Source organism: Colius striatus, chromosome 17 (genome assembly GCF_028858725.1).
Source record: "Colius striatus isolate bColStr4 chromosome 17, bColStr4.1.hap1, whole genome shotgun sequence".
NCBI lineage: Eukaryota > Metazoa > Chordata > Aves > Coliiformes > Coliidae > Colius > Colius striatus.
In genome coordinates, this window is record NC_084775.1 from 1963821 (window position 1) to 1988391 (window position 24571).

Sequence of the window (24571 nt, forward strand, 5' to 3'; positions counted from 1 at the left end):
ACAGGTGCCTCCAGCCAACCTCCAGAGCATCTCTCCATCAAGTGTTTAACAAGGTGTCCTCTGTCCCTGTGGGGTCCCTTCCTCCCACAGACCTTCACCAGGGTAGGCCTGGCTCATGCAAATGAGTCATGATGAAATTGCCCATCTCCCAGTCACTAGTGGAAACCACAACTTCTCCATAAGCACAGTGGTACTAATTAGAGGTCATGATGAGCTCAAGAGCCTGTGGAAAGGTTGTTTATTGCAGGAGGGGGTGAAGCAACCAGGGTAGGGTAGTCATGAAATACCCCAGGTCAAGGCTGCAGGCCAAAGTCCTCCTCCTAGACCATCCCTGGGCTGAGCACCACTGAGCTCACTGACATTGAAGATGGGCGTTGTTGCAACAGCTCTCCAGGATGTACACATTTGCACTGGAGTCAAAACCTCTCCTCATCCCAGCGAAGGTTGCTTATAGAAACCATCTCTGGGCCAATGACTACTCCATGTCAGTGTAGCCCAGGTGATTAGTGCACCAAAGAGCACAGGGGAGCAAATCCCACTCAGACACAGCTACGTGAGGAGTTTCAAATGTTCTTGTGATACCCTTAGCTCAGGGTTTCTACACCCTGATGCTCCCTGCAAAACAGAGCTGCTGTTCCCACGGGGGACACTTGTGCATGGCCCCCAGCCCTTGGGGGACAGAGGCAGTGGGACGGCACTGCCTCTCTTCCCACCCACAGAGCTGACAGGACAGAACCTGGGGAATGGCAACAGCAAGGACATGGTTTAAAAAGTGCCCACATATTGAACTGCTTTGCTCCACCACAGTTCCTGTTTTCCTTGATTAGGAGCCACAGCTTTGCTAATTATCAGTTTTGTCTGTAACTCCTGCCCCCAGAGAACTTTTAATTCACAGGCAACTTCTCAGCTCTGCCCTGCCCTCAGTAATCAAGATTTCCCATTATTGACAGAGAAAGCTCAGCTTGGTTTCCCATGCCCCAAACAGAAAAACCTACCCACAAAGTGGTTTTTTAGTGTTGTGGGTTCTGTGTCTCGAGCTGTGCTGCACTGTGGCACAAGCCAAGAATATCTCATGTGTTTCTTATGGAAACATCTGGGTTTGTCTATACACCAAGGCCACATACAAGAGACAGCTTGACTACACGACTAAGGGCACAGTGACTGGCTAAATGTTACTTTCCTGCCAGAAAAATAGGCAAAGGGTAGGAACAGAAGGTCTGGTTTTACATGAGCCCCTTTGCTCATGTAAAGAAGAGAGACATGAGAAGAGACATGAAATCCAACACCACTGTTCTAACACGGGAGAGAAAAGGCTCGAATTAGCACAGAAGAGAGAGGATGGGATTGCTATGGGCAGAGCACATGGGAGACAGGCTGGGGACACTTAATCCAGTCATCACACGTCTATCTACACAAGAAGGTTTATAGGGTAATAACGTGTGGTATCGCCACGCTGGCCAGCCAAAAGTAAGCAAGCTGCTATGTAATGATCATGTTATTGCTGCTGATGAATTGGAGTGAGAGCCAGGCCCAGGAACCTCGCTGATATCCTGCAGGAACAAAGATCATCCCAGATGGTAGAGTTGGGCAGATGGAAGCAAAAAATCAGTTGTGAATAATCTGCAAACAGATCCTCCTCAACGGGCCGCTGCTCTCTGCGGTCGGGTCGCTAACACCATGCAGTGGCTGTCTTTGCAGAAGAAGGAAACGTTCAGAGAGAGTAAAATTCATTGCAAGGACACCACAGCCCAGCACGGATGTGTGCTGGGGCAGGACAAGCCCCAAGGGAGCCCTGCAGGTGTTTGGGTGAAGTCCTGGCACTGCTGCCAGCAAAGTGCAGTTCCCATTCATTAGGTGAAGCACCCAGCTGGGGAATAGGGATCTGGGGATTTGGACAGTCAGAAGGAAGTCACACAGGGCAAATAACCAGTCTCTGGTTTGCTGTGGCACGTGCCATCCAGCTGGTCCTCCTCTTGGGGACATGAAGCCCATAGTCCCTGGCTATTGTCATCTTGTTAAGATGGATCCAATTGCTTGCTCATTAGCAGTCCAGCAGCAGTCAGAACAAGAGATAGTGCTGACAAAGCCAAGGGACAGTAGAGATCTTGCTCAGACTGCAAAAGGAGACTACGAAGCCTCAGACATAGCAGCAAGGTCAAGAGCCAGCTCGGGGCCAGCTTGTGCCAGGGACCTTTGCACATGTCTTTGCATCTCCTTTTCTTGCTTAGGTGTGATGCTGCTCACTGTGGCCTAGGTAATTATCTCACATCCTCCTTTATGGGAAGCACTGCTACGAACTGGGGTGTTTAGTGGTTGCCTTCATACCCTGAGGCATCACCTCCTTGCCAGGTTCTCCATGTAACGGTATATGAGCAGCAGCCTAGACCTCCTCAGAGATGACAGTCAAACACTGTGCCAAAGCCTGATGCCTTGGGGGCAGAATGTACAAAGAGGTGGCTCACAAATGAGTTTGTAATTCCTTGGAAGAAAGGCCCATGTTTAGACAGAGCTGCTCCAGGATGTGCACAGCCTGGGGCTCTTTCTTTTACCCCGTGCACTTCGTGTTACCTTTCCCCATGGCTGCAGCAGTCAGATCACTCCACCACATCTCAGGAGCCTGCACTGCCACCCAGAACTGCAACAGCAGTCCCAGTATATGTTTCAGTGTCCTCCTTCCCAGTGGCACAACGGCTTTCCCAAGATCATTTGAGGAAGGTCTCACATTCATAAATGGCCTTTCTCCAGCTGTGCTGGAATAACAGTCTCAGCAGTGACTCTGCAAATGGCTGTTTATAGGCTAGAGAAAGCACCAAAACACAACTATCACGACTTATTTCCAAAGGTTTGCACCTTTGCAAGAGGTGAGCTACAACTTTTTCCACCAGGGAAGTGCCCATTTCTCTCAGAAGCTACAGACTTCTCATCTTTAAAACACAGTCCAGGGACAGGATGCAAGAATTTTAATCCAGAAACAGGGCTGAAGTGCTGCATGGGAGCTTTCCTGGAGTGTCTCCAGCCTCCCTCTTCTTTGGGCTTTTTTGGGCACTCACTTGGGAGAAGGTTTTTGTCTCTGCACCAGACATTGGTTGGCTCGACACTGTTTGGATGACAGATCCAGTGGCTCCCTACAAGCTGCAGATTATCCAACAAACGTTGTCAACAGAGGAGACTAAGAGCATGGAGTGATGAAATTACAGCTGTCAAAAGGTACAACAGCAGTATTTTGTAATACAAGCTCAGTTTTCCACACAGATTTGTACATTTTGCAAGAGAAGTTCTTCAGCTTCAGTTTCTTACTGGAATCTGGGCATTTTCTGCAGTTCTCCCTCACCTGTGATTTCCTGCCCTCTCTTATCAGTTCTTCTACATGGACTGTGCAGCCTGTCTGTGCACATTTGACAGCCTGATGGCTGCTGGTGTGAGCACCCTGGAGCTGGTGAACAGAGCCTGTCAGGATGTGTTTGTCTGCCTGGTGGTTTGAAGGCTGACCCAGGCACGTGCACAGGAGGCCTGTTCTGTGCAGCTCCTCAAATACTCATTGAAGTGTCTCAATGAAGTGTCTTCTTCCTGTCCCCTGTGGCTGGCATCAAGAAGGGAGGCAGCGTAGTCGACCTGCCAGGATATCACTCAGGTCACCTATGTCAGAGGAAAAACTGCAGCCTCACCATGACCAGACCTTCCTTTGCCCATCTCCTGTCAGTCCCGTCAGGGGACAGGGTCTTCTTCACTGTGTAGACTTGCAAAGCTAACAGGTCACGAGCAGAGTGGGGGAACTAATGCTCCTCACTGCACCTCCTCAATGTACTGTGAAACTCTGCAAGTGGACAGCACCTAATGCTCCCAAATCCTGCCTCGCCTCCAACATCAACACCTCAACAGTATCTCATGCTATAAACCATTCCAGGTTTTCCTCTGTGGAAGAGAAGGAGCTCTCTGACATCTGTTCTAGAAAGCTGTGGGAAGCCAATTATCCTTGAAGGCAAACTGTCTGCAGATAATTGGAAATATAGACTTTTAACTGATGGAGTGTTGACTAAACTGCAGCTATTGCTTCACATGTGTCACATCGAATCTCTGAAGCTTCTTATAATGTTTAGCAGGTGCCTTATCATGTCACAACCAGACAGGTGCCACAGCATTACACCTAATTGGAAACCTGGTTTGCAGCATCCCTCCCACAACTGCTTCTGCATGAGTGTAACTGGAGGAATTTTACATCCTGCCCACCCCAGGCTAAAAAAGATTCAGCTGTGAGGGCTGCAGTTTGTGGAGACAGAGCTGGAGCAGAGCATGGGGTCTGGGTGGTTTCACGCTTGGCTACAGAAAAAGAGGAAGCTCTTTAAAAGAATTGACAGTTTCCAAAAAGGATAGAGGATGAGGGAGATCAGCTCATGCCACAGCCCACCTGGCCAGAGTACACATTCTGTTTAGCCTGGCCTGGGGAGCTCAAAGGGCAAGCTGTACTCTCCTCCGTCCTTGATGCCTTTGCTCTACCAATGTACTGGAGGTCTCTAGGGATAACCATCTCCTGTGGGAAGGCAAGCAACAGCTTTGCTCCTTGCTTGTTCAGGGAGATTCATTTCTTTGGGGAAGGGTCATCACAAATTGTGCAGGATGCAGAACCGGCTAGTCACTGAATTTGAGACAGCAGCCACACTCACTTTGCTTCACCATAATGCAGTAGACAATTGAGCAGGAACCTTCAGCTGAAGGGAAGACCTGTTTTTCATGGTATAATCACACGATCCCAGACTGGTGGGGGTTGGAAGGGCCCTGCAGAGCTGCTCCAGCCCAAGTCCCCGCTCAAGCAGGTTCCCCTTGATCAGGGGGCACATGTCCAAGTGGGTTTGAAAACCTCCAGAGAAGGAGATTTCACAGCCTTTCTGATTGGAGAGGCTGTGTTCAAAATCCCACAGGTCTCCCAAGCTCAGATACTGGCATTGTCTGGTTTTGCCACAGACACAACAACCTCTGCAAAAATATCAGCAACAGCTTTTCAACATCCAGAGACTGAAGCATGGTGCTGCTGCAGTACAGCCCATTGAGACAGCTTAGCCACAGGGATCCCCCCAAGCACAGGGGCATATCCTCCAGGGATATATGAGATTCCTGTTAGCCCTTCAGTGCTCTCCAATTTTTGGGCAGTTTGCTTCAATCAGGTGATTAGTTCTCATTTAAAAGTAAAAAGATATTCTTTTTCAGGACATATCCTTTCATCCCAGCTCCTTCCTCTAGAGGAAGGAAAACCCTACAGCTTGCACCTGGTGAGAGACAACCAATAGAAGCTGTTCATCTGCATGTAGACCTGCACCAGGCTGCGTGGGCGGCTGCTTCTCCCCGCAGAGCTGGCGGGAAGGGCTGCAGTGAGGTCACCATATTGACAGTCAGAGCTTTGTTGTTCTCCTGGCAGCACAGCCCATTTGTGTTGCTAATTAATGGCTTTGCTGGGGGAAGATAAATGCTCCAGCTTTATTGTAAAACAGAAGTAAATTTTTAATAAGGTCCAATTAGTGGCAACTTCCAGTGGCAGGCAGCTCTGCACCTTCCCAGCAGCCTCCCAAGGAAGAGGTAGGAGGAGCTGAATGTGCCCCTTCATTAAGGCCCCTGGACTAGGAAGTCCCTGCAGGCTCTCTCTGGTGAGCCAACAGTCTCTGCAGCATCCTGTAGATGCGTGTGAGTGCTCCCGTGTGTAACACTTCCCCATGAGGCAGCTGGGAGGTTGAGGACAGGAGAAGAGCACGTCTCAGTGGCAAGCCTGCAGGCATGTACTACTGGTATTCTGGTCAAGCAATGACTCCCAGGCTCCCCTAAACCAACATTCCAAGAAAAGATCCCTGTGTATTGAACTTTGTAACAGCTGGGCTCTACTCTGAGCTGCCAGCACGTACAAACCAACTGCAGTGTGGATGAGCCAGATGAGCTTGGGCATTTTGGTGTATCTGCAGACAGCCTGGCACAGTAACACTGACAGAGGTGTGCCAATAATCTCAGCTTCAAGAATGAATGGTAGTCGTTTTACTCTGGACAAAGTCATATTTCAAGTCAGCTGCTGAGCCAGCACCCAAGAGCAGAGGGCAATGAGGACATCTGCACCATTTTCGAGAAGCCATCTCAGGAAGTTACAAGTAGGCAAAGCTTTTCCAAAGTGCTTGCAATGCCCTGCTAAAGTTGCTTTGGCAAGGCAAGGAGGTGAAACTGCAGATCCAGTGACCTCCACAACCTGCACTTTCTTCAGCTGTATCAGCATGAAACAGCAAAAGCAGATGAGGGGCAGAGCCTTGCACAGAACCTCACCCCTGCAGCACCTGGGTGCCAGGGCAGAGCTGCAGGCATCTCTGACACAGGCCAAGGAAGCTGCTTCAAAGGAGGGGCACAGAAAAAGCCCCACATTAGGACTCACATTTGAAGCTTTTATGAGACCTTCAGCTAAAACCCTGCCTGCACTCATCAACAGGAGCTGAATCACAGAATGATTCAGTCAGGAAGGGACATCAGGAGTCCTCCAGTCCAACCTGCGACTCAGATCCTGAATCTGTCCAGGCTGCTCAGGTCTTTGTCCAGCAAGGCCTTGAGCTCTCCAAAGCAGTAGATCGCATTTTCTGCTTGGATCTGTTCCAACTGTCTTCACACAGAAGGTTTCTTTTCTTGTGCCCAGTTAGAACCTCCCTTATTTCCTTTTCCTACCAAACACCGTAGTAAAGAGCCTGTTTCTGTCTCCTCCATATCTACCTTAAGTACTGAAATGTTGATGTTTTAACTTCCTTTCCCCAGGCTGAAAAAACAAGTTTCCTCAGCCTGTCCTGGAGTGTCACATGTGCACCAGCCCCATGACCAACATCTTGTCCTGGAAGAGCTCCTCAGATGTATCCTCCTTTGTCCCAGGGACTCATAGGGTCGAGATTTCCCAAGAGGTCCTTGACTTGGTCCTCCCCCACTGCTAGTAGTTGTTATCTTCCTTGAACCTTTTCTCTAAGCTCAAAGGTCTAGCAGACACTGTCAGTGGAGATGACAAAAGTCCCCTCATGGAGTTCCTCTGCCTTTTCTTGTACCCATTGCCATCGAACCACGTCCTTGTCATTCAGCAGCTTACCCAGTTTCCTTATTAATGACTTTTACGGCCAACACACTGGTAGAAGCTTTCCTTATTGCCCTTCATTTCACCTTCTAATTGAGATTTGGCCTTCTTAGAACCACTCCTGTATGGCAGGGCAATATTTTTTCATGTTTATCCTACGTCACTTTCTCCACTTGTTCATCCTTTTATCACTGGAGCTCAGCCACGGCTCCCTTGTTCAATCAAGCTTCCTCTTTACCCTTGGTAACACTTCTTTCGCTGATTTTGACTGAGAAATCCCCACTTGAGCTGAGGCTGGCCCACTTTTGAGGCTGGCCAGTCCCTGTCCACCTGCCCTAGCAACTGCCTGGGACCCAAGTACTCCCTGCTGGTCTCTTGGCAATTCCTGTTCAGCACAACTATCTGCTGCTCATGTTTGTTGTGGGCTCAGGGAAACTTCCCAAGAGTCCCTGCTTACTTAAAATAAATAAATAAATGATTTCCATTTCTAGCACTTCCTTTGCAAGGCTGGAAGCTTTCACCCTAGGTTAGGGAAGGCATCCTCTGCCCCCTCCTATCCCACCAGCATCCTCAACCAGTCTTGACTTTCAGACATCACTGCTATTCTCTGTGCCTCTCCTCTCCCTGCAGTGCTGCCACCCCCTCTGACAAAATGCCATGAAACTTGTTGAAATGTCAAAAGCCAGCTGACAGTTCAGGACTGCCCACTGGTCCTTTCCATGCACTGCTTCTTCCTCCCTCCATCTGCCAACAGAAAAAATCCCACCCCTACAGTTCTCTGCACAGGCACTTCTCCCTCCAGCCTTCCCCCTGGAACAGGGACATGGCCTGCTCTTTTAGAGAGCAAAAGTACCTGGACTGAGAAGCTTTCAGCCTTTTTGGCTCTCAGGCTTCCACAAGTATGCCTTCCATAACTAAGTTATGTGGGCAGTTTCAGTTTTGCTGTGCTTGTACAGCACTCACAGGTCCCAGCTGTCTGTAGATACACACGTTAGTGTATACGCTGAACACGAGCCTGGGTTCATCCTGCCCTACAAAAGAGAGGCCAGAAGTCCAAAGGAGTCACTGCACCAGCTGTAAGTGTTCTTAACTTAGTACCCAGCACCAGTGAGGGTGTTTAATCTCTTCTTGTTACACAACAAAAGCCCAATAGGGGTTTACATTCTGTGTAAATGTAACTTTTCTAGCAGCACATTCCAAGCCAGGCTCAGTTATAAACCCAAGCACACACACACCTCTCTAGTAGGGCTTTAAGAGCTTCAAGGTAGTGCTGCTTCAGCTGACAGAATCACTCCAGTAAGCATTGCACCTTCACCTGCAGCCATCCTCATGTATTGGAGAGGATTCAGAAAAAACCTCTCCCCTTAAATGAGGAAAACATGTTTTCTGGGGGGAAATTCTTCCTGGCAGCTGCAGGTGGGCAGCTGAAGCTCAGAAACCTGTGATTATCAAAGAGTCATTTTCTCCAAGCAGAGCTGCTCCTTCTGAGCAAACCTTGTGTATAGTAATGGGCTTTTACCTGGGAGCCAGATATCTTTCATTCTCCTTCTCAATGGATGAGCAGTCCCCTTCCCAAGCCCTCAGCACTTTCTGCTTCTCTGCCTTCCTTCACCAGCTGCCACACTGCCTGCTCTGACACACTCAGGGGTATATGAGAAACTAGAAGGGCACAACAAACTCCTGGTGCCTGTGTTTAATGCCTAAATTGGGCAATGTCTTTACACAACTGCTCTGGGAAAGGCTTCACAGCTTCAGAGTACCCAGAGTGGAAATTCTTCTTACCAAAGAGCTTGAATGTCTTACAGGATATTGGAAGGATACAACCCAATGCTTAATACATTTCTTTTTTCTTCAGAGTAGCAAAAGCACTCCTCTTATAACCACAGAATCCTTTTGTAATCCTGCTCATCACGTGCACGTTGAAGCCCTTTCACACTTGCTGACACCCTGGTTTCAGCAGCTTTCTGTGGCAGACTGTCCACTGAATGGAAACTCTTCTCAAGAGTTTTGTATTTGAAACTTCAGAATTATTTTAATATCCTGTTGTTTTGTTTCATTAAATGATGAAAACAATCACCTTTCCTCTCACCCTACTAATCAGAAACACTAAACAAGTTATCTTTAACTGCAACATAATTTCTTCCCCGGTGGAACAAGGCTGATTAATGCCACTCTGCAGGAGGTTTAAATTAAGTTAATTTCAGGCAAAGCTGTGACAAAACACAGGCACTGAGATTGCTGTCAAGGAAACTCATTTTTGTTTGACTCCATCAGGTGTGGAGCCGTGACCAGACCTCATTTAGTGATGGCAGCGTCTGGGCCAGTTCAGCTTGGGGCTGGTTGCATTGGGACCTTCACAATTGTGCAGAGAGATCCCATCTGAGAGAGAAAGACCAGAGAGAAATAAAGAGGTGAGGAGACTCAGCAAGTCAGGAGCAGGCTTAAAACCCTCATTTCTCGCTTTCCATTTTGATGCTTGGACCTCAGGGGTCTGCACCTGTCTCTTCTTTGGGAGCACAAATTGGGAGGGAGAGCTGCTACCACGTAAACTGCCAGAGACAAAAAGCCTCAGAGACATTTGTCCCCAGAATACACCAAGACTTTGGTGGTCTCCTGCAGCTCCAGTGAACTTTATTTAAAAACAATGTTAAGTACACAAAGCACAGAGGAAAGACTGAGTGTCCAGCCAGCAGCTCCCCCATTCCCTTCAGCAGAGTATCTGCAGCGTTAATGGATGTTGTACACCAGGACAGAGCCCGAAACACCACTTGGAGTCAAGAAATTAATTGCTTGGCTGTTGGCTGTCTATATGTTGTTATAGGAGTGTTTTTACACTTGAAGCTCCCTGAAGGCCTCTATAAGTATTCTGCTCATAAATACAATTATAGCTGAGCTCTTGCTAGAAACAGCCATATATTATGGGATATTGCAGTCTCATCATCATACCAAAGTCACTGCAAAATCCAATAGATCAAAAGCAGAGAGTTATCACCTGAGCACTCACCCCAGTGGGAAGTTCAGCTCCTGAATACTGAAGATGCAGGCAGTTCCTAAAGGCTTCCTCATGGGATTTTGCAGGTGGAAGCTCCTTTCCTGGGCCTCTCCATACAAATGTAGGAAAGCTGAGCACTGTGCTTCTCGCAGCCTTATCGGATGTATCCTCATCATGAAAACAAAAATTGCCTCCTGGAGGAGTCATGGGCTGATTAGGTCAAGCTCTTACTGCTAATAAAGCAGATAAAGATTGGCAAAGAGAGGGTCAGCTCATCCCTTCTGGAGGCTTCTTCACAATATCCCAATGTATTAAAGAGATTGATCCTATGATAACCTTCATGCTCAACAAGACAAAATGAATGCATGCTCACTCTCACAATCACCACCCTCTCCTGCTAGGTGGGCCTTCCAGGATGCTCTGAAGCCAAAGGTGCATGCTGGATTTTGCAAACTAAAGCTCAACCTGGAAACTAGTAGCTGTACCTGAAGGGAAGTGCTCAGGCAGCACAATGAAACCACCACCAACTGCCATTCAGGTGCAAAACAAGGTATAGAAGCTGCTTTGGGAAAGCCACTGCCCTGCTGGGATCTGGCCACAGATCTGAATTCCTCTCTCAGTGGGGTGTCTTCCTTTGAAGATCTTTGCCCTGTGTCTGCCCTGGAGAGGTGGGCTGGAAAGCCATGAACTGCTCTTAGTCTGGCTGAGAACCTGAGGGCTAAAGATGTCTGGGTGTGATGATCTGTGCCAGTGTCATTGCAGGGACAGGTCCAAGCATCCAACCTTGGTCATGTCTGTGTCCCTGCTCCTGTTTCCTTGAGACATCTTCAGTAAAACTTAACCATTCAAGAGCAGCCAAACCTGGACCAAGGCACAAGGTCCTCTGTAAACAGGATATAGGGCTTTGCAGATGGTCCCTGCTGAACCAGAGCTCAGGCACACCACACGTGGTTTAATGCACATGCTGGCATCATCCAGGTCTGCAAAGGAGACACCACCAATGGCACAGGGCACAAGCCCCACTCTCTGGGGTATCTCTTCAGCCTCAAGTCCACTTCTCCCTTGAGATACTTTGCCTCCAGCATAGGCTGTAGCTAAAGACATCAAAGCAAACACAGGCTGCTTTGCTGCTTGCTACAGCTCATTAGACAGCTATTAGAAAGCAGCTCATTAGAATTTAGAAAATGCTGCATTGCTGGTTTTCTATAGGTTTGCTCATACAGAACAAAACAAGAAGCTAGAGGACAATGAGAAGCATGGAAGCCATGCAGCTCCCAGATAACTGTAGTTTCTTGTTATCCTTTACTCTTCCCAAACTGGGAACTTTTCCAGCTCTATCCTTAAGAACATTGGGTTGAAAAACATCTCAGAAAGAAGAGTTTGGATAACACACCTCACATTCTTCATGTCTGCCTGAAAGCCCTGAACTCGCCAGATGCTGCAGTGAGTCTCTCTCCTGTGACAGAAACAAGTTGCACGTTCCAGCTCTGTCAGGGGATGTGGTTATTCAGCCTGACCATACAATCATGCCAATGGCCAGGCTCTGGCAGTAATAATCCTGCAGATGAAGCACACAGGGAGCCTGAGTAATGCACATGTCATCGTTACTTTTGGTCCCCACAGTACCAAGAACTGCATTTGTGCACGTTTCCCTCTGTTCTTATCCATCCTCCCCATGCTACTGCACAGGAGGCAGTTCTAGCCCATAGCAAAGAAAATGAGAACAAAACTCTCATACATGAGGTTGCCCCTCTCCAGTAAAGGACAGTATTGAGTTTGGACATGGTCCCAGAAAACAGCAAAACTCCCACAAACTGAGGTTTAATCAGGCTGTTTGTTGGAGGGGTGGGCAGGTAGGACTAAGACAGGTTCCAGGTCTCTGAGGGTTCTCCTGCCCTGATGCTCTTGGCCTGGCCATGCTGAGACCATTGCATGGTGGGACAGTAATGATCCTCATCCCACAGACTCAGGAGACATGCTCCCAGCTGGTCCCTGTGGTACACAATGGGTAAGGTCTGTCCTGACACAGAGACCTTAGTTACAGAATCCCAGCGTGGTGGGGGTGGGAAGGGCCCTGCAGAGCTCATCCAGCCCAATCCCCTGCCAAAGCAGGTCCCACCTAGATCAGGTCACACAGGAACGTGTCCAGGTGGGTTTGGAAACCTCCAGAGAAGGAGCCTGCACACCCTCCCTGGGCAGCCTGGGCCAGGGCTCCCTCACCTCAGCACCAAACAAGTTTTTCCTTGTGTTTAAGTGTGAAGGGCTGTTTTTGTGTTCCAGCTGATGTCCATTACCCTTTGTCCTCCTGCTGAACATTACAGAATAAGAAAGTATGGCCCTATCCTCTAGTAACAACTGCCCAAACCATCCCTACCCTCTGAACTGGTACGAGTACACCATCACTGGCCACCGCTGGGCTGCCCATTAACCCTTTTCATTTGCTCCCACACAACGGCAGCCTCCCCAGCAGGGAAGAACAGCGATGCTACAGAGCAAACAGGCCCTGGTCCATCTCCTGGGATCATGAAGTGTGGTATCTGCCTCCCTTTCTGGAGCAGGAGCCCTACAGCCAGCTCTGGCTGTGCTCTAAAACACATGCCGAGGAGCAGCAGGGCACGTGTCCATTTGAAGTGCACTCAGGCTGGGTGGGATTTATTTGCTGCAGGAAGCAGGCAGTAACCCCCTGATAACCACAGAGCTCCCTCCTCAGCAACCACCGCCAGACCAGGCAGGGTGAGGGCAGGGCGGCGCTGATCTTCCCTGGAGGGATCAGTCTGAAGGCACCCGACGCCTCCCACCGCTCCCTACAGCGGATGCTGTTGTCTCCCTCACGGCTTCTGCTTGAGGTTGGCAACTTCCTCAGAACCACTTAATTGATTTATAACCTGATAATCTATCCCCTTCATTAGTAGCAGCGTACAGCCATTTATCACTCCCTGCAACAGAACTGATTTCAAGCCCATTAGAACATGACCTGAAATTGTTATGGGCCTGGAGAATTAAACAATTCAATCTGGTTGAAGGGCAACGCTGGGGAGGATAAGACAGGGCTCGTACCAGTGCTTGTACCAGCCACCAGTGCCACACACCAGGCGTGACCAAAGCTTACAGGCAGCGCTTTTGCGAGGTCTGTGTGCCAAGCACCGAGAGCATGGCCCCAGCAAGGAGCCAGGGCATGGGGAAGGGCTTGTCAAAGTTTTCTCCCCAAAACAAGTGTTTCCTGTCTTTAAAAAAACCGTCTACAATCAGATTGCTGAGGCTCCAAGCACATCAAGAGCATCTAATTGCCCTGAGCAGCCTCACTGGGGCATCCCTTCATTGTTTTCATCAAGCAACTAGTATTTGAAACATATCCCTTGCAAAGATCATCCACATCTGACAAGCCAACTCCCATAGCCCTTCCCAAACCCCACTGAAGTGTTCAGGGGTCATTAGGGTTGTGGGAAATGTCCACAAAGTCTTTCAGGGCTGTGACCTTGCCTCAGGGTCTTGCAGAATTTGGAGGAGCCTGGGGCCATGGGGAGGTGTGGGGTCAAGGCACATGCACAGGTTCAGGGCCAAGGATATCACCTCAAAGCTCCAGAAATCCTGAGCTGTCAGGGAGCAGCTCAAGTGGGGCTGCTTTCCTGAGGCAAGCCAAGAGCCAAGGGTGACAATGGAGCATGATTATCAGCAAGAGCATAGTCCCACAGTACCTAGACAAGAGGAGCAGATGCAGTGATGGTAACCAGTCCAATAGTCCAGATTGCCAGACAAGTCCCCCGTGATGGGACAGGTCCAAGGTCAAGTCAGCTAGGTATAAGGCCAGGCAAAGCACCCCTGCAAACCAGCTCCAGCAAAGGCCAAAGACTCACATTTGATCTTAAAGTGCATCTCGTGATCTGAGCCCCAAAGGAGACGGATCAGAGCAACTCAAGGCTGTAGTTGTGCCAGGCTGGAAGGAGCAGACAGGGCTCCTGGATGTGCTGATGCTCCCAGGATGCAGACACACAAGCTTGCCCAGCAGCAGCACACATGCAGTCTGCTCAGTCTGCTCACACGGATGGCTGAGCAGTAGATACTAGTCCAACCCTGTATTCATTCATTATTCAGTCCTTCCTTGCAAGAGGAGACAGAGAGGCTTTCATGATGAATGCTGTGGTTTCTAAAAATAATTTACTACAGCTCAAAATGCAAGAGCTAACTCTTCCACCTCTGATGGGGTGTAAATTGGAGTCACTGCAGTGCAACCTGCAGCAATGCACAGAGAGAACACGAGGAGACCGGGACCCAGACAATCTCTTCTGAAGTGCAGTTACCCATGTCTTCATTAAAAGGTGCACAGCTACATCCCAAAGCACAATCCAGGCTGCCCAGCAGTCCTGCTGCTGCATCTGACTCTGTCCAGGTTACGATCAGACTAACCTGGGCAGTGTGGAGACGGGGACTCGCACCAGTGGCACGTGGATGCTCAGGCTGACACTCCTGTGGATGGAGAGCAGACTGTCACTTGGCTTTTGCAGCATCTGGCTTTGCTGGCAGACAACAGAGCCATCTAACAGCAGCCACAGACAGGTTCCAGTGTTCAGTGTTCTCCAGTCACACTGTCCTCTTCCCTCTTCTTGTCTACTGTCACTACTTTCTCCTTCCTGCAGGTTCTTGCAGGGCGTCGCAATGCACAGAGGTGCCATTGGCCATGTCCATAGTACAGTCTGGAGGAACATCCTGCAGATGCCTCTGCCCTGCCTGGAGGTACTCAGGCTCTAAGTCATGCAAAATGTCAGATGAAGCAGCTGGAACAGAACAGCTGAAAAGCTGCTCTGACATTGCCACACTGTCTTCCACAGTGACAAAAGTTATTACTTTGATGACCTAAGCACATTTGCAAGTCATTAATGTCAAGCATAGATGGCTCTAACAGCACAAGAGGAGCAATTAATTCATATTCCTTGGTGCCAGCACCTGAGCAGGGAAATGCCCTGCAGAGGATAACCTCCTGCTTGCCTCTCAGGAAGATCCTCTCCCTCACCACATGGTCTCGTGTCCCTCTGGGCAGCAAGCCAGACACAAAACACTCCCGCTCCTTCTCCATAGGAGCCACCATATCACTCTCTCCCCTAAGAGCTCTTTCAAGAAGGAAAGAACCTAGTGGTGGGGATGAGCCTGATTTCTGCTCCTGCAGATGGACATTCACTGCTGTCTCTTACAGGGGTAGTGACCTGGCCCACTACATCCACAACACACGATGATCAGGCTAGATGCAGGAATCCAGCTGATCAAAGAACTGATCAGTACTTCAGAAGGTGTGTGCCAGAGCAGGGGAGGACAGAGGAGAGAGCAGAAACAGAGAGAGGTATATGCACGCAGCTGATGTGGAGTGGTTGTTAGCTCTGCTAACTGAGGGTAGAGTAAAATATCAAGGTCCTACTCAGTCTATCCTGATTGTATTTCTGGATTGTTTTAGGGAACCAGCCTCTCTGAAGATGCTGTCCAAAATAATACACTCTCACGTCCCTAGAACAGCCTCTTCTCCTCACACTTGTTTGTTTTGCAGACAAGACAATTTGTGTGTCTGCCAGAGAGAGCTTCTTTCTCCAGCTCAGCCCTTACCCAAAGCAGCTCCATGAGGGTTTCTCTTCTGGGCAGGGAATGCTTCCAGGGAATTGCCCAGGGAATGTTTCCCTGCCCAGTACCCTCAGAGTTTGTCCTGTGGTGCAGGTACCCTGTTTCCATTCCCTTCCTCCACAAGCACAGAGTATCCCTCAGTTCTGGGTAGGCAAAAAATGTTAAGCAAAGAAAATACCAGTGGAGCAAGACTTACCTGGGGCTTTGGTGATGAGGTTATTCTGCAAAGGGAATGAATGGTGATGAATTGCATGTCCCTCCCTGGGTTCAGCTCAGATGCTCACCCCTTCTTGCCAGGACTCACACCCCTGCCATTTCCCAATGCCATTTCTCCTGGGAGTGTCTTCTAGGAAAAAATTTCTTCACTCTCAAGCTGGCCTCCTCTGCCCTAATGCACTGGGGAGATCCCTTGTCTTTTGAGCATCCCTCTCTCTTCTTTCTCCTTCTTCCCCCTGCCTTCTACACTTGCTGTCCCATTTTACTGAAGCTGTCCGAAAGAAGTCAAAGAAAAGGGTGCTGAGTCCTCACCAGTGCAACCCATCCAAAACAAGGCTGATGGCTTTTTCTTTTGTAGGGATGGCTTATCCCTGAGCTGTGATGGACTGCAGAAGCCTTCCAGGCTGATCCAGCTCAGTCAGAAGGCAGCAAGCTCTGACAGCAGTCAGGGACGGCACAGCAGCAGGGACAGAGATGATGACATCCCTTAAGTGTCAGGGTTTGTCCTGGATTGTGGCAGAGCTTTGCTTTGTGCTCTGGAGATGGCACAGATGCAGCTCTGCAAAACTGTCTCACCCAGCATGCCACACACACACAGGGGTGATCTCTCCTCTGCCAGAGCATCTGGCTCTTGCATTCCCGTTTGCTCCTCTCCCTGGCACTGTAGTCACCTTGTTTTCTCTTCCCAGTGTCTGATCTGGGAGTGCTGGGGTGCAGCAGCATTTGCAATGTGGGGAACAGGTGTGTTTAACTGCTGAGGTAGGGCCATCCACAGGCACCTCCTTGTAGTGTCCTGTGGAAATGCCCTCTGGGAAAGAAAAGAGAGAACTCGAGCCAGAGGACAAGCAGAGGAACCTGGAGCACAGGGTACAGACGAGCCGGGGCCACAGCATGGCTGACTAGTCCTGGAACTAGCTGCTGGAGAAGGATCCCCAGGAAGGCAGGTGGCCCCCAAAATGCCTTCACAGTGAGGATTGGCCTCAGTCCTCTTTTTGCTGTGGAGAGAGAAGCTGTTCATCCCATGCTCAGGCACCACTGAGGTCTCCTGCCCTAGGGTGAGTGGGCTGAGTGTTTGCAGAGGTTCAGTCCCCAGGATCACTCACTGTGTCCCAGCCATGGGACATGCTCCTCCAGGGGACTCCAGGGCCAAGACCACAGCAGTGACTGCCTCTTGCCAGCTCCTCTCTCAGCACATGGGACAACTACTATGCCCCAGCAGAGCCTTGGGGAGGATTTAAGGGAGAGCACAAGCTGTCAGTGACATAGATTTCATGCAACAGTGCAGAGATCGAGGTCTGAAGACACGGAGTGCAGGGGCTTTTCTCAGCTGCAGCACAGTAAAGGTGAGCAGGGTGCAGCTCCCTTCAGACATCACAGCAGCACCTTCCTCTCTCTGATCAGTATTTTCTGCATCCCCAGAGATGGTCACTGACATAACACAGTGCTTCTGGACCCTGTACAGAGGAGTAATTCTCATCACATCTAAGAGCTGGCCATGCTCAGCCAGGGAAATACATGAATAATGGAACAGAGCTACAGCAAGGGAAGTGAGACTGGCACAGGCAGACTGTTATCCAACTACGTTCTCCCTGCATCGTGGTACGGGCATGGAGACCACAAGAGACCCGGAGCTGAGACCTTCAGGGTTCTCCAGGATCTATATCTATGGTGGATGTCCCATCTTCTGCTGTAGTTCTCGTCCTTCAGACCCACTCTCTGCCTGCCAGGGGTTACACAGCTGATGACAAAGCTGTTGACTTCAAGCTGACCCCGTCAGAAGGAGGCTAAAATCCTCAGGCAATTTAAAAGGGTCCAGCTGGGTGAATTGAATCTCTACTACAAAGTAGTCCCATGGTCCTTTTGTGAGGACTGTCAGGGTTTGATCGTGGATCAACAGGTCTGAAAACACCTCCCAGCCCTGGAAATGCTGCTCTGCATGTGTCACCCTCCAGTCCCACAGATGCCAAACATGTGGATTACATGTATACTGAATCCTGGACTCAGGGCTGACTTCTTGCAGAGATTTGTTAAACCTGAATCATAGGTTTCAGCATTGGTCACTGAGGTTTGACAGCCCCATTTCTTCTAGAGCAGCCATTTCCCAGTCTGGTGATCATTAGGGCATATCTTTGGCTCAGAACTGGCAGCATATGGCAAACTACTCCACTCTGGCCAAATTGTGACCTATGTGTGTGTGGACCACAGCTCCACATCTACCTGCTACAGCTGCCACCGAGCACACCCAGCCTTTGGCTCCCCAGAGATGTTCCCTCCTGACAAGATCCCAAAGCTGACTCCAGGCATGGCCAGGTAATTGCCACAAAGAGCTGGTGGAGTGACACACTGGATGAGAATCACCTCTTTGCAATGGGCTAGCATGTAGGAGGAATCTAATGAAATTCAACAAGGGCAAGTGTTGCATCTGGGAAAAAAATCACCCCATGTACCAGCACAGGCTGGGAATGAGCTGTTAGAGAGTAGTGTAGGGAAAAGGGAGCTGGGGGTGCTGTGGGCAGCAGGATGAGCCTGAGCCAGCAACGTGCCCTCATGGGCAAGAAGGTCAATGGCAGCCTGGGATGGGTTAGAAGGGCTGTGGGCAGTAGGTGGAGAGAGGTTCTGCTCCCCCTCTGCTCTGCCCTCATGAGACCACATCTAGAATATTGTGTCCAGTTCTGGACTCCCCAGCTCCGGAAGGACAGGCAGCTGCTGGAGAGAGCTCAGTGCAGGGCCACAAAGGTGATGGAGTGGAGCATTTCCCTTGTGATGAAAGGCTGAGGGAGCTGGGGCTCTGGAGCTTGGAGAAGAGGAGACTGAGGGGTGAGCTCATTCATGTTACAAATCTAGTGTGAGGAGGCTGGAGCCAGGCTGTGCTCAGTGATGGCCAACGATAGGACAAGGAGCAATGGGTATAAACTGGAACAGAAGAGGTTCCAAAGAAACACAAGGAAGAATTTCTTCCCTGTTGAGGTGAGGGAGCCCTGGCAGGGGCTGCCCAGATGGGCTGTGGAGGCTCCTTCTCTGGAGACATCCCAACCCAGCTGGATGAGTTCCTGTGTGCCCTGCTCTAGGTGGTGCTGCTCTGGCAGGGGGGTTGCACTGGATGAGCTTTCCAGGTCCCTTCCAGCCCTTGAGACTCTGTGATTCAGTAATACAAACACATTTTATGCCCCTCTGTGTTTACAGGCATTACCCCTCTGCTGCCCATCCATGCCCACCCTTCCAACCCCAGCACTGCAGCACTGACACCAGCACCTTCCAACCCCAGCACTGCAGCACTGACACCAGCACCTTCCAACCCCAGCACTGCAGCACTGACACCAGCACCTTCCAACCCCAGCACTGCAATGCTGACACCAGCACCTTCCAACCCCAGCACTGCAGCACTGACACCAGCACCTTCCAACCCCAGCACTGCAGCACTGACACCAGCACCTTCCAACCCCAGCACTGCAGCACTGACACCAGCACCTTCCAACCCCAGCACTGCAATGCTGACACCAGCACCTTCCAACCCCAGCACTGCAACGCTGACACCAGCACCTTCCAACCCCAGCACTGCAATGCTGACACCAGCACCTTCCAACCCCAGCACTGCAATGCTGACACCAGCACCTTCCAACCCCAGCACTGCAACACTGACACCAGCACCTTCCAACCCCAGCACTGCAGCACTGACACCAGCACCTTCCAACCCCAGCACTGCATTCTCACTTCACAAGTTGTAAAATTACATGATGTTAAAAAAGAAGCCCACACAAAAGCAACTCCACTCCTTTCCAGTTGTTCCAGAGCTTCAGCCACTGTCAGCAAGTCAGTGCAAATCAGCCCACCTGTAGCCACACTAAGGACAATGCATATTGGCACTAAAAGCAACTCCTAGCGCTCAGGATAGAGCAACATAATGCAGTGCTGTGGGATCCCAAGGATTCCCCTGCCTTGAGTTTGGGTCTTCCCTCACCCTTTGCTGGCTGTATAATCACTGACCAGCTGAGCTCAGACAGGCACCTAATGGGACCTTCCTGCAGAACAGTAACTGCGTGGCTGTAAAACCACTGTGGTGTCCATCAGGGTTTGGCCACATGTCATCTCTGTTTTCCTGGAGAAGGGCTGAGGTTGCAATGCCATTTCAGAGAGAAAACACTGGTGCCTTCAGGTTTGTTGTGGCAGACTCAACCAACTTGCTCCTGGAGAAAACACTGGTATAAGGACAAGGTGTACTTGAAGCTAGCAGGTAGGCTACTGTATCTCACAGGGCCTTGAGTGGGGTGGCAAGTTTCCACCAAGACAAGTCTTGCAGCATACTTGGGTGCACTGAATCCAATAGCCAGACATCCACATCTTCACAGGCAGAGCAGAGGGAGCCCAAGCCCCTACAGATGCTGTCATCATCTGGGCTCACCTTGCTGGGGCAGACCGGAGAGCAGCACCAGCCAGGCTTTGGTGGTAGCTGAGAGCTCAAGTATTATATCTTAGCACCTTAAAATTGGCAAGATGACACCCATCTCTGCCAAACACTTCTGTAGGCACTAGGTCTTTTAATTAGCAGTTTCTCCTAGTTAATTACTTTTGGGAAATGCTCCAGGCTCTGAATGAAAGCAGTATCTTCCAAGGAAAATGAGTCATGTCTCCTACTTCCTAGCAATCATAGGAACAGTAAAGCTTAGGACTTGTGAGAGCACATTACCTCTGCAGGACTCAAAACACTCAACAAAGGGCTGGGGTTGAATGCCACCTTCATCCCCTGGAAGGGGAAGCTGAGGCTCATGGAGCCCTTGCGTCTGCTTTGCCTGGCAAAGTCCAGCACTGTACATTGGCTGTTGTCACTGGAGCAGGCTCGTGCCACACATGCAGGGCACCCTTGTCACACTGGCAAAGATGTGGCGGTGCTGCTGAGACAATGTGTGAGGCAGAAAATTGCTCTGGCACCCTGCAGCAATCAGAGAGACAAGGCTATGCTCTAATGCAAGATCCAAATCAGCACAAACAGCATAAAACAGGACAAGGAAAGAGTAACAAATTCCGAAGACACAAGCCCCAGCACTCAGTGAATAACTGCAGCATCAGACATCACAAACCTGGTCACGTGCTGAACGGCCTTTAGGGAACCACTCAAACATCAGCTTACCTCTGTTCAACCAGAGCCTCGTAACTGATAGGAAAGGGGACACAGGGTCACCGTGGATCTCACTGGAAAGAGAATATTCATAGCAAATGGTTGAAAGCACTTGTAGGGATGTGCAAAACTTGTGAGACGTTTGTGGGAAAGGCCAAACTTGGAGAACAGGAGGAGCAAAGGAGAAGGGAAGGAACGAGTGTGGAAAAACAGTGGAGTGGGATGAAAGGGGGTGGTTGCAAACAAGCTGATCAGTACATTGTCCTTGCCAAGCCTTGCACCTGTGTGAGTGTGATCTCTACCCTGTGTGTGTATGTGTAAGATGCAAAACTTCAGGCCAGACAGACAGACAACCTTCAGGTCAGACGAGCTGGAAGTGGGGTGAGAGCTGTGAGTGCCAGCAACTGGAGAGAGAGGCTGCAAGTCTGAGGGACTAGTTGACTGACTGTGTACAGGGAGTGCATGAGAGACCTGCTCAGCTTTGCTGCCCGCTGGGCCAGGGACACAGGGCCAGAGCAACCTGGCCCTAGCAGATGTGGCCAGGAGGGATTTCCTGAGTCCAAAAGTGCCCCAGATTAAGGTTCCCTGGATGATGTCTGTAGCAGTTTGCATCAAGTATCTTCCTGGTCAGAAGCTGCATGTGCAGAGATGCCCTTCTGGCTTGTAGATGGCTGCACACCTGAGCAGTAACCCATCCCAGCTTGGCCTGTGAGTGGCTTTTGTGCTGTTTCCTGGCTGGAAGCACAAGGCTAACAGAAATTTTCTCCACATGGCACCCCAGGGGTACCTGGCATACGTGGGTTGGCAGTACAAGGTGCTCTGAATCTGCAGACACTCACTGCAGGAATGAGATCAGGAATGCAGGAATGGGCTTTCTGCACAACAACAACCAAATACCACTGAGGGCAGAGGGAGCCCCAGGGCTGGAGCAGTGCTTGCCTGCCCAGGGAGCCTGTGTGCCTCCTGCTAACAGATCACATTTGTTGTGATTTCATGCTTCTGCCAAGCACCTATATGAAGCAACACAGCAATATTGAGTTCTTCGTAGAACTTATCCTCAAACTGCTTTAATCAACTGCTGTGTTAATTGCTCTGTGCATTGAATGGCCCCTCTCTAAGATCTTGTTCATTAATGAGCATGAGTTTGTGGATGTCGTTTACATTCATATAATCAGAAAGCCATCAGGAGATTTGTGGCTGAACAATTACAAGGCTCTGGAACAGCAAGAGCCCAATTCCAGGCTTCCCTTTACCCTGTGCAGCCAATTATTCCAGCCTGTGGCCCCAGGTAGCTCCAGTTCCCGTAGCCTGTCATCATGCATTGGGGTAGGATGACCTCGGCTTCATCTGCAGGTGAATATCCCAATATTCTTGCCAGAGATGTGTATCATACCACCCAATTTTCATCACCAGAGCTGCTGTTGTGGAGGATTGCCATGAATGAGTCGTCTGTAGCACTCTGCCCGTGTGTTGCTGGGCAAAGACCTCACCACCTTTACAAGGGTAAAATCAAAGTCAGCAATGTGTGTCCTCCTGTGAGACAATAACATTTATCTCAAGCAAAAGTCCTGAGAACTGAAACACAAATGTGGGGAAAACTGGAGGGAAGCAGGCAGTGCAAAGGCTTGGATAGGGAGATGCATATTTTGGAAGAGTGAGGAAGAAAAAGCAGTGCATTAGAACAGAGGGTGTAAGCTGTTTTCTCTTCTAAAACAACCCTCACTTAGCACGCCTATGTCACAGAAATCTGGTTTTCTGTCACCCACTTAGTGCAGGCCACAGAATCCCGGAATGGTGGGGGTTGGAAGGGCCCTGCAGAGCTCATCCAGCCCAAACTGACAAATATCTCACTGGTGGGTGTCAGGAGGTTGGGGCAGCACTTGTTTCTGTTGTATCCAGTGACAGGACAAGGAGTGATGGGATGAAGCTGGAGCACAAACAGTTCCATTGAAACAGAAGGAAAAACTCTTTCAGTGCTGAGGTGAGGGAGCCCTGGCCCAGGCTGCCCAAGGAGGGTGTGGAGGCTCCTTCTCAGGAGGTTTCCAAACCCACCTGGACACGTTCCTGTGTGACCTGATCTAGGTGGTACCTGCTTTAGCAGGGGGTTGGACTGGATGATCTCTAAAGGTCCCTTCCAACCCCCACCATTCTGTGATTGTTTGATCACAAATACATATTAACAGAGTGTGCAAAGAGCCACCTAATAAAGAGAAGATGATCAGCTTGCAGATGCAATGAGGTATGGTATAAGGAACACAAATGATCACCCTGGAGAAGAGTGAGCAATCAGTAACCATGCACCATGTCTGCAAGTGGGGCCACCCACAGACCCTGCCCAGGCCTCACTGCCTTATGGTCAGACACAGATAGAAAGTGACAGGTCTTTTCAAAATGATTTCCTGCTAAACCTCTGATTAAACAAGCCTATGTATTGCTGTAGAAAGCCCTCAGGAGTCCTATTAGCAATCCTACACTCAGGTAACAGAGGTCCCTCTAGCACCGAGGCACAGAGACAGGGAGGTTGCTGTCCATGGCTACAGAAAACGACGGGAGGCAGGAGCTGGACAAAAAGCTTGAGAGATGCTCTCAGACACCCCAGGTGCAGAATGCAAAGTCCCCTCTACCTGGAAAGAGATTCAGGACCCTCAGAAATCCTGATACTGTCCCAAAGGACAAAGCTTGTTTTCCAAAGGATTCCACATATTTGGCTTTCTGTCTTTTTGAACACCCCATGAGTGACTTAACCTCACTGCTAGCTCTCTCACGTTGAAGGGCAATAAGATGAGCTTGTTCCAGCTGAACAGTACCCCAATGCCCAAGCACAATGCCCAAGCTTCCTCACTCCCATGAATTTACAGTCTTGGACAAAGCACTGAAAACAACTGTGCCACAGTGTTCTGGTTTAGCAAGGAGCTGCTTTTGGCTTAGTAACAGGGGGAGCGGGTTGCACTGAAGACCCGGTAAAGAGTTTGCGGACCCTCCCCCGGCTCCTGGGTTCACACCCACCTCCGGCCCGGCTGGGCCAATCTGGCGCCTCTGCCAGCACTATTTAGGGGACGGGAATTTGAAATGCGAGGCAGGAGGTGGATAGTGATACAAGATGGAGGCGACCACGCGGACCCTTCAGCCAGAGAAGGAGGAAGGAAGGAGAAGCAGTAGACCGAAGACCCTTCTGCAAGCCGTGGCGAGAATGCAGCTGTGCCCCTGAAACTTATGGAGATCCGTGGCAGGACTGAGAGCCACCAACAGCTCCGTGTGGGTGAGCCCGGACGGGCGAGGGACTGTGTGGGGAGGGGCCATGGCCCAGGCCGTGTTGGAGAGCCTGCACGCCGCAGAGCAGCCCCACACGAGAGGCAGAGACGAGCTGCAGCCTTTGGAGTCAGTGGGCGTCGGAGCAGCCCGTGCAGGGCTGCCATGCGTGTGAGTTACCCCACGGACTCGCAGGGAGGACTGGTGTGGGGTTCACCCGTCCTGAGGAGGGACGAACGGCAGAAGCTGTTGGGAGCAGACTGACTGAGACCTCCACTGCCTGCCCCCCCCGAACCGTTCAGGGTGGGGGGCAAGGTAAAAA